Below are 10,633 nucleotides of genomic sequence, written 5' to 3'. Positions count from 1 at the left end.
TTGTGTTTTTTTTTTAAATATATTTTATTGATTTTTTACAGAGAGGAAGAGAGGGATAGAGAGTTAGAAACATCGATGAGAGAGAATCATCGATCAGCTGCCTCCTGCACACCTCCTACTGGGAATGTGCCCGCAACCAAGGTACATGCCCTTGACCGGAATCGAACTTGGGACTTTTCAGTCCGCAGGCCGACGCTCTATCCACTGAGCCAAACCGGTTAGGGCAGGAGCAGTGAGTTTTATCGCATGGTGTTCTAGAGAGATCCCTAGGCTGGGTCAAGGACCCTGGCTTCCCAGTTCTACTAACTGGTTGAGTACCGATGGGTCCAGAGAAATGGAAGTGTAGGCTAACCCAAGTGAAATCTAAGGCTTCTTCTAGTTCATAATTCTGCAAATCTGATTTGTTCTGCTTTTGTCTTTGCAAGCATGTACTAGAGAAGGCGTTTTGTCTTTCCCTTCTCATTTATGGAACGAAGGTTCAAGGACCTCAGTGCAGAGAGATACTGGTATGTTGTGTCTACTGTTTTGTCTTCCTTGCACCCCTTTCTGCTTCTGGTAACAGACTTCAATCCCCAAGCCATAGAGACAGACACATGACCCAGGCTGGGCAGTCTGCAGGAGCTCTCTGTGGTTACAGGCTAGAAGAATTTGAGCCTGGAGCTATAATGTCTGTGTCCCTCAGAGGCATGGAGTGCCAGCCTAAGAGGAGCCATCATGCAGATAGAAGAGACACCCAGCAAAGCCCCAGGGTCTGCTGTCCTTCAGGTCAGCTCATTGGTTTACTCAGCCAATATATCCCCTTCTCTGCTCAAGAGCTCACTGGGGCCATACCTAAGCAGCGCATGGAAGAGTCCTGGCCTTTTTACAGCACCTCAAGCACCTGTCTCTCTTGGGCTCAAAATACTACTACCCTTTCTAATGCCCTTTCTGTTCTGCCTGGGAGACTCTTGTCTGGGAGCTCGTGTCTTCACTAAGCTGTGTTGCATTGTGGGTACACAAGCCGACTCTGGATGAGGCTGGATTAAATCCTGTTTCTGTCACTTACTAGTTGTATAACACTGAGTGAGTGACTCCAGCTCTCAGTGCCTCTGTTTTCTCATCTGCAAAATGGGAACAATCACAGCACCTGCCTCACAGCATTACACATATGCGAAGTGCCTGCCCATGAAATGTGTTCTGTAAGAGGTAGCTGTTAAAATTCTCCATAGTGTCCCAAGAAACCAGAAACACCAATCAGAAAGGCTATATGCACCCCTATGTTCATAGCAGCACAATTTACCATAGCTAAGATTTGGAAACAGCCTAAGTGCCCATCAGCAGATGACTGGATCAGAAAACTATGGTACATCTACACAATGGAATACTATGCCGCTATAAAAAAGAAGGAACCTTTACCATTTGCAACAGCATGGATGGAACTGGAGAGCATTATGCTAAGTGAAATAAGCCAGTCGGAGAAAGGTAAATATCACATGATCTCACTCATATGTGGGATATAATGATCAACATAATTTGATGAACAAGAATAGATCCAGAGACAAATGGTAGGGGAAGGGGTGGGGGGTTAGAGAGCAACCAAAGGACTTGTATGCATTCATATTAGCATAACCAATGGACACAGACACTGGGGCGGTGGGGGCTTGCCCGGGGTGGGAATGGCTGGGAGGGGGGGGCCGTCAATTGGAGAAAAAGGAGACATATGTAATTCTTTAGACAATAAATAAATAAATAATAAAGTATTCATTGAAAAAACAAACAAAAAAACACACAAAATTCTCCATAGTAACTCAATCCTCCTTTTAATAAAACTATAAAAGTAGTGTTTTTTTTTTATAATTATGGTCAGATTAAGGGAGGCAGAGGTGATGAAATGTTTGAAACGTTGACAATAGGAATGTCAGTAGTCATTCTGGTGGTTCTAGCAGGTGGCGGGCCCCAGAGGCAGCCATTCCACGTGGTATTATCAAATGGGGAAGGGCATGCAATAAGAATAGAGCCACACTTGTCTAATAATTATTCACCTTACTAACTATTGATAAGTAGTTTTCTTACAGACCCTGGGAAACTGGAGGATGAAAAAGGATAAGATGCCTCAATGGGTCTATTACTCAGAAAGGAAATTTTTAAAACGGACCAAAGACAGGAAATGCTTTGATTTGGTTGCTGTGCCCAGACTCTGACCCACTCCAGGAGTTTTTCTCAGGAACGCTGACCATTCCCTGTTCCCAGGAATGGGTTGAGCTGTTTGTATCCTCATAAAAGATTGGCCACCTTGTTATGGGACACTGAGATCCTGAAGGCCGGACTGCAGACTCTACCTACCCTCCCCTTTCCATGTTACACTTGCGGCTTGCAGCTGCACGTAGCTATCTTCTCCCTCGTGTGCATAAGACCGACCAACTGGCAAGGAGGGTCAGAATGGCTCATTGGCTCGAGTGGTGACAGGTAGTTCGGACCTCTTGGTTGTCCGGTTACAGGGTCACAAAAGGTCTACACAGAACCACACAGAATTGTGAGTTTGTAGATGGCAGAGCCACCTGGGGCCTAAATCTGCAGGGAAATAAAATGCAGATTCATAGGTTCCTGAAATATTCTCTCCAGTGGGGTGGGCTGAAGTGTGCTGATGGGGGAGTCTCGGCCTTTGACCACTCTGCCCAATTGAGGAAGTTTAGGCCACTAATGGAAACACAATCTCCTTTTGTTCAAGGCGGGCATGTGGACACTAATAAACAATTGTTTAACATCTTGTCCCCACTTGCAGCAGGATAGAGCCACTTCAGATACATTTTTGTTTAGTGCTTTACCTTGAGTCATTTATAGGAATTTAGCACTCAGGTACCATTTCCTGTTTAGACCAGGCAGAAGGGCTTAACGGAAGTGGTCCCTGCTCCCTGCATGTCAACCCCCAGGACTGCCAACCACATCCGCAGGGCTGGAAGATCCCAAACTGGCCTCAACAAATCCCATACAGCCGGGTCACTAGGTAGAGTGTACAGAGGCAGCCTACTTCCTTCCCCACCTTCCCTGTCCCCACCCTCCTTTCCAGTCTGTACTCTTTTTAATTCATACAGAATCATTAAACTTACGTTTGCATAGCAATGTCTCACCAATTATCATTGGATCCTCCAAAACCCCTCTGCAAGTAGGTAGCGTCAGATTTCATTTTCATTTTACAGATGAGGAAACTGGCTCTGAGCAGTGAGGAGCTGGCCCTCTGGCCCGCATCAGTACTAATATAGTCTGACAGAGCTTCTGAGCTGATCTGCTCCAGATGTGAGCCTCTTGCTCCCACCTGCCTCCTGGCACCTATCTCAGCTGGAAATCAGCTTCCCCAGCCTGGGCCTGTGGCAGCAGGCAGGGCTGCTCTCCAGGGTGGGGCCCAGCATCCTCTGGCCCTCACATCCTAGCTGCTGGCTGAGCATAGGCCAGACGGACCCGCCACCACGATGGGGCTCGTGGCCCAGTGGGAGGTCACGTCTGCAGGGACGACTTTAATGACTCTGGCAAGGGCACGCCTTTGGCATCCCTAGGGTTGGAAAAAGAATGATCTGTCTCGGCCTGACAGAGAGGAGGGAGGTGCGGGGGCAAAGCTCTGCTGCAGCTGCAGCTTCTTGGTGGCCATGACCTCCCCCTGACCAGAAGGCTGTGGCCATTTCAGACCAACAGTTCCTGAGGGTTGCCCACTGGCACGCAGGAGCTGAGAAGCCCAGGAAGAGATGTGGGGGCAGTCATAAGACTCGGGGAAGGGTCTTCTATTCCCATTAGTGAAGGAGACAAGGAAGAGGAAATACAATATGCAGTAGTCTCAGGAACATTCTGTGGAGACGAGAGCCCAGCTCCACAGCTCTGCCTTGAGGACATGAAGAGCACAAGGGTGGCGTGTGCTACAGGAAGCCACTTGGCATGTGAACCTACCACAACAGGATCCCTCCTGGCCAGCATGCCATGAGAGTCTGTTTCTGATGTGGTGTGGGTGCTGCTGGTAGCAGGTCAGACAAAAACATCAACAAACTTAATCCTCACTTGAGTTGCCTCCTATGAGAGCCAATGTTGGGTTCTCTAATTGCCCACTGACAGGTGGCCAAAAAGAGGAGTGTTTCTAATGGGTGGTGTCCTGGCTGGAGCCCAGATTTCATTTCTGTTGACCTTGTTGGGCTCCCTCTAATACTCACAAGCAGTTCTGTGGCCACAGGCAAGTCCTCTCTGGGCCCAGTTCCCTGCTCTGTGAACTGGGTATAACATCTCTGTCCCTCTCATAGGATATCACGTTTGTGAAGAACAAATGTGATCATGTGCATGAAAGTGCTTTGTAAAAGGCCAAGCACGATATAAAATTAGTTATCAGCCACAACCACATGGTGTCTGCAAGGCAGGCTCACATTGGAAGCATGTGGCTTCCCCTGGTTTGAAGTCTCCTTCCCCCTCTATCTTCTCTCCAAATACACACCATCCTCTAGGTATCAGCTGTGATATGGTGATGTAGAGGGCCACGCCATCCGCACCACCCTTCAAGAATAATTTCTACCTTCCTTGATGACTCAGATTCCCTTTCACTTCCCCAATAAGCTGCCTTCCTTCCCAGCTTCATGCCACCCCCTTAGCCTTCCCAGTTCTTCTCTTCCTGGTCCTCGAATCTCCTCTGCCCTTCAGCACCATCCCCACCTATCCCTGACACCTCTGCCCTCTGCCAGCCTGGACTCAACGACCCATTACCCCAATACCTACTAACATGCTAGAAATCTTCCCTCCCTTATTCTAATGCCAAGGTTCAAACTTTGGTGATCTCAGCACTCTCTACTGAGGGCTTCACCCGCTCCCTTGGTTTCAAATATCATTTCAGAGCAATTGTTTTTCAAATCTTCAGCTACAAGCTCTCCTCTGCTGTTAACCTTTTGAGGAGTGTGTGCTTTTTAAAAGTTGGCTTCATAGGGTTTTGTAACCTGATGTATTTCTTCACATTCCAAAGTCATTTCCGTGTTAGCCCAAACACATGAAATAGTGACTTGAGAATGGGTGTGATGGTCATGACAGGTAGTAAGTCGGCGCTCACGAAGGTCTTTCTTTCTCGTTGGAGAATAGGCAGATCATCCAGTGCTCTCCGTTCTCACAGCTTCCCTCTGTGTCTAAGAAAAGCTGTGGACTGAGTCACTCCTGAACCAACACAGTGAGATAGGACAAGGGACATCTGAAATGTGACAAAAGTCATCCATCAAAAATTAAACAGGAAACCCTGTGCCCCATAGATAAAGGAAGGCTGACAGGAAAAAAAAAAAAAAAAAAAAGAGGTTCATTCAGATTGGTTCAAACCCCACACAGGGAAAACGTGTACAACTCAGTCAGGATGAGGTAAAAGAATCTCATAAAATATGCATCACTTCCCTGGGGTGGGGAAGAGGGGTCTGTGGAAAGCTTCCTCAGAACTGTATTCACTGAGCAAAAATGCTTGGCTCAGGAAGAAGGTCTCCAGAGCAGGGAGTCCTGTGACACTGCAGTGGAAGGTGGGTCTAATGTCAACGGTCTGTTCCTGCCACCCTGAACCGTGCAGTTCGCAGCGCATGACCAGAACTGAGGGAGAGCCTCCCTGTCGTAAGCCACCACGCACTCTGAGTCTGCCTCCCGTGTCAGGATGATCTCATTGCTGAGGTGAGGAAGGCTTTGCCGGCTCTGTCTGGGGAGCTTGCCCTCACACAGCAAATGTTGTATTGTACCCTGAATCTCACAAAAGACGCATCAAGAAGTCGAATTATGGAGTCATTTATTAAAAGCCGGCGGCATACGAGGGAGCCATTCAGCACTCCAAACCTCGCAGCCCCGAACAGCTTGCCACATCTGGCTTATATTGGCAGAATATCACAAAAGTATCGATTACATCTTTGGGTCTGGAATGAAGAACCTGTTTTGCAAAAAGCATTTTACAGAAGCGAAACTGAACAAGTTAGTTATCTAAAGTATCTACGAATCACTGAATCAACAGAAACACATTATCTGGGACCACCGAGGCAATTTAGAATAATTGTGCTGCCCAGATTCTGGGACCACCGAGTCAACAGGAATGCACTATCTGTAGCTACTGAGACAATTTGGGATAATTGATGTGCTTCAGTAACCAGTGAGATCACAATCAATGGGATATTCAAACCATCATCAATGGAGTATTCAATCATACATAAGTTCAGAAAATCAAAATAACTTTTCTATGGTTTTAGCAAGCAAATAAGTACAGACCCAAGCATGGTTGCTACCATGCTTCAAAAGGACCTAACACTTCAGGGTCAGCATGAGGGCAGAACTCATTGGGTCCACTTGGTTTTGGCTATTGCTGCTGTCATTATTTTAAAACAAAAGACCAGAAAGGCTGAAAGGAAACCAATCAAGCACCTCACCTGAGGCTACCAGGTGTGGTGGCCCTAGGCACAGTACTAGGACAAGGGCTTACAGATGCAGAGGACACCAGAATTCCAGCGCTGGCCAGCAGCCCCTACCCTGGGACTTGGAGCAGTCACTTCTCAGTGTCCTCAAGCTTAAAGTTAAGGAACTTAAGTAGATATATGCATAACCCTTGACACAGACAATACAGTGCTGAAGGCCTGGGGAGGGGGCAAGGGTGGGGTGGAAGGGTCAGTGGGGGTGGGGGGAGGAAGGGGACATCTGTAATACTTTCAACAATAAAAGTAAATTAAAGAAAAATAAAGTTAAGGGACTAGAAGAGCTCAATTTTCCTGAACTTAATTGACTACAGACACCCTTAAAATCAAAAAATGCTGATAGAATACCAGCAGGTATTGATTGGATAGGACCGTGGTCGGCAAACTGCGGCTCTTTGGCCCCTTGAGTGTGGCTCTTCCACAAAATACCACGGCCTGGGTGAGTCTATTTTGAAGAAGTGGTGTTAGAAGAAGTTTAAGTTTAAAAAATTTGGCTCTCAAAAGAAATTTCAATCGTTGTACTATTGATATTTGGCTCTGGTGACTAATGAGTTTGCCAACCACTGAAATGCCTGAATATAAATAGATGGCACTGGATGGTATCATAGAGCAACTAATCTCTGCAAAAATCTCCAAAAAGTTAGATTTCAATGTCTAATACATATGCATGAATACATTATACTATTATTTTATATCAGAAAGGGCTACATTTTGCATTTTCAAGTAAATATTTTTTAAGTTAATGGGCATTGTTTTTTAGGAAAGCTTTAGGTTTACAGAAAATTGAGCAGAAAGTACAGTTTCCCATATACCCTGCTCCCCTTCTCCTCCCCACAGTTTCCCCATAATTATCTTGAGCTTAGAGTGGTGGTATTTGTAAAAGAAATGTGTGGTAATGTTTTTAAAAGAAAAAATATTATTAGCATTGATATCCCCCCTGACACCTCTCCTCTGACCCCGCCCCACATGTGTGACACTAACACTGCTTAGAAGGCAGTTTGAGAAAATCTCAAGTAGATGCTCTTTCAAGTCCCTTTTGGCACCTCTGAAAAAAAGAGTGAGTTTTTCCCCTGCAAAGGGCTTCCCATTTGAGAATAGATGTAGGAAAGGGAGAAAGCTGCAGAAACAAAACTTATGAAACAGCTTATTAAATCACCCATAGCATGTCATTCGTCTCAAAGCCTTTTCTTTCCCTTTCAGCCAAACAATAATCCTCTGAAGCACAAGGAAGCTAAAGCATAAGGCAAACTGGCCCATAGACATGCAACTAATTTCGGAGAAAAAAGGGCAAACTTCCTGATTCACAGCCACAGGCTCTCTCCACCAGCCGCACAGCTCACCAGGGCGTGAGCACAGGTGGATGAGGCCCGTAGCTTTGCTCCCAGAAGATTGAAACCAGCTCTGCCTCAAAGCTCAAAGGGGTTGCTTTAGGTCCAAAGGCAAGAGACGCTGTTTGAGAGAACTGGGAGGCCACCCTGATAAGCTCGATTCCCCCCACAAAGGAACTGATTGAAAATCAGTTGAAAATGAGATGTATTGAAAATGAGATGTATTGAAGAAGAGTTTGAATAAGTTCATGGAAATCTGTAAAAGGTTAAGGGAAATTCCCAACCTTCCCCCACACAGTCATGGACAAGCCTGCCTTTCAGACCCTGTGTCAGAGAGGAGCTGCTGGAAACAGACTGGACCCAGTGTGGAGCCCGTAAGTCTCTTTTTACTAAAGCAATCTAAAAGTTTCGAGAAAGGAACCGAAAATAATTCACCACAAATTGCAGCACTCCAACACGTGGTTTTATTTTTTAATCTTTATATAAAGATATATATATATGGCTTATATCACATAGTTTATATCACAGTTCATGTACGAATTTGTTTTCTACTTCTTTGAGGTAATATAATATGTGATTGATTTTGATATTCTGTATAATTCTGTTATCAATCCTCAGAATGGCTACACAATATTGCATTATGAAGTACTATTGCCTTATTTTGGGACATATGTTATTTCCAGTTTTTAGATAGTCAAAATAATGTTTTGTACATATCCTTTCCTTGCATGGGAATTTAAAATTTTTATTTCATTGGCTAAATATTCAGAAGTAGAATTACTAGCCCGAGAGAATAACCCAGTTTTTACCTTTTATTTTAAAAGTCATTTGCAAGAATATGTTGAAAGAGTTGCCAGAATAGTACAAGAGCCCCCACACGGCCTGGTGAACGATTCTTAACAAGAACAACCATATTTAAGGGCACTTCCCAGGCATTCGGCCTTAAAAACCCACAAGAATTGATGTTTCTTGGTGTTAGTGCAGAATTCGGGTCACCGGTACAGCTGACCAACTTGGTATCTCTGGTCTAGATGAAGGCCTAGACAGTGCATGTCATAATAACACCATTTCAAATCCACTGTGCTGTTTACCCCAGCCTCTGAAAAGCCAGGTGGCTCCAAAATTGAACCTTCTGAGATTATACACAAATTTTCTGTCTTCTGATCACAAATTGCTTTGTCTTAAGCCTCTTGTCCATCTCCCTTTGCCTGAGTTTCCACAAACATCACATCATTTCTTACTCAGCTGATGGGATCGCAGTGGTCCGTGTTCTTCTGCCCCATCCCTGTGCCCACTCTGGTGATAAGGTGCCCCCACTAGTGACGCATTCTGCCCATCCTGGGAGGGAGGAGGAGGAGGCCCCGCCTCAGAAATAGTGCCAGGCTGAGCAAGCTCTGTACGAATGCTTTCTTCCGGTTTCCCTGCGCCCACTTTGTCTCTGTGTTATCTGGACCTGCGTTTTATTTCCCTTCCTTGAAAGCAAAGGGCTTTGATACAATTTTGCCAGGATGTGATTTCACCAAGATCTATTCTCATTTTTCCCCCCACTGCAATCCCTTGACTAAAATCAAGGCTCCCATTGTGTTCCTATTAACCTCCCTACATCCACCTCCTCCTTCTCAGGCTGACCCAGAATCCCCAGAGCCTGTGAAAGAAAAGCAATCTCACATTTCATAGGAACACAGAGGCCCCAGCGTGGGTGCTAGCACCAGGGGTCCTCTGGTGTGAGTCATTTGGGAGTAATTCAGCAAAGCTCAGGGCACCTGTTGGTGACCTGCACACCCCGTCCTCTCAATCTCCTGCTCTCGCCCATCCCTCTCTTTCTTAAGACCTCAGGTTAACTGACCACGTTAGTGTTTTAAGTGTTGGTTAAAAACCTAAGGGAATGAGTTTGGCAGGGTGGAATTGTAGGTAACCTGATAGGTGGTGGGGAAAGATTCTTCCTATCCCTCTTCTTGATCACCCCCAGTGGTCGCTGCCCAGGCCTTAGGAGCCAATACCCAGACTGCAGTCTCTGTGTGATCTAAGGAGTTAAGTGTGATCGTTCAGGTGCAAACCATCCTCTCCAGGAGTTCAAGTTAAAGTCTCATTACCATCACCACCACCCCTTCACTCCTGCTGAACTAAAATGCCAGAGAAAGCCCCTACCCCTTATCATGGCATACCATTGTCACAGGAAAATAGATACATCTCGGTGGGCCAGGGCCGCCCTCTGCTGCAGCTTATCTGATGTCCTATCTCCAATGCTCTGTAGCTAACTGGTCCCCTATTTCCCCTTTTCTAATAATGGCCATTGGCAGAACTACATCTTGATAAAAATATGGAAAAACAGTTTGACTTTGGTTACAACTGCCTTATTTTCCAACCTCAAAATCAGCTCTCGTTGCTTAACAAATATGAGCACATTTAGAATCAGAATAGAGGAAATCTGGCCTCTCCTAGAATAGCTGCTTGTCCCACAATGTCCTCTGCCATCCACTGTCCCTTCTCCTGGCATCCTTTCTCTTACTCCTCGCTCACAGTGCCTTGTCTCAGCTAGACATCAACCAGTAATAACACATGCCACTTACTGTGATGAGCCACTTACCGTGATCTTATGCACATTGTTTCTAATTCACACGTGACCTGCAGATGCGAAAGCTCAGCATAACTGAAAAACTTGCCTGAGCTCACGTCCCTCATGACTGGTAGAGCTGATTCAAGTCTAAGCCTTGCCCCACACTGCGCTGCTTTTATCAGTCATCTGTTAACAAGTCAAACAGGTTACCTGTTTCCAGGAGCATTTACATTTAAGGGCAAACTCCAGCACATGGGGCCGCTTCCATCTGTTTAAGGGATGGATGGATGGATGGATGGATGGATGGATGGATGGATGGATGG

The sequence above is a fragment of the Plecotus auritus genome (assembly GCF_963455305.1).
Source record: "Plecotus auritus genome assembly, chromosome: 3".
NCBI lineage: Eukaryota > Metazoa > Chordata > Mammalia > Chiroptera > Vespertilionidae > Plecotus > Plecotus auritus.
Note: the sequence above shows the minus strand (reverse complement) of the source record.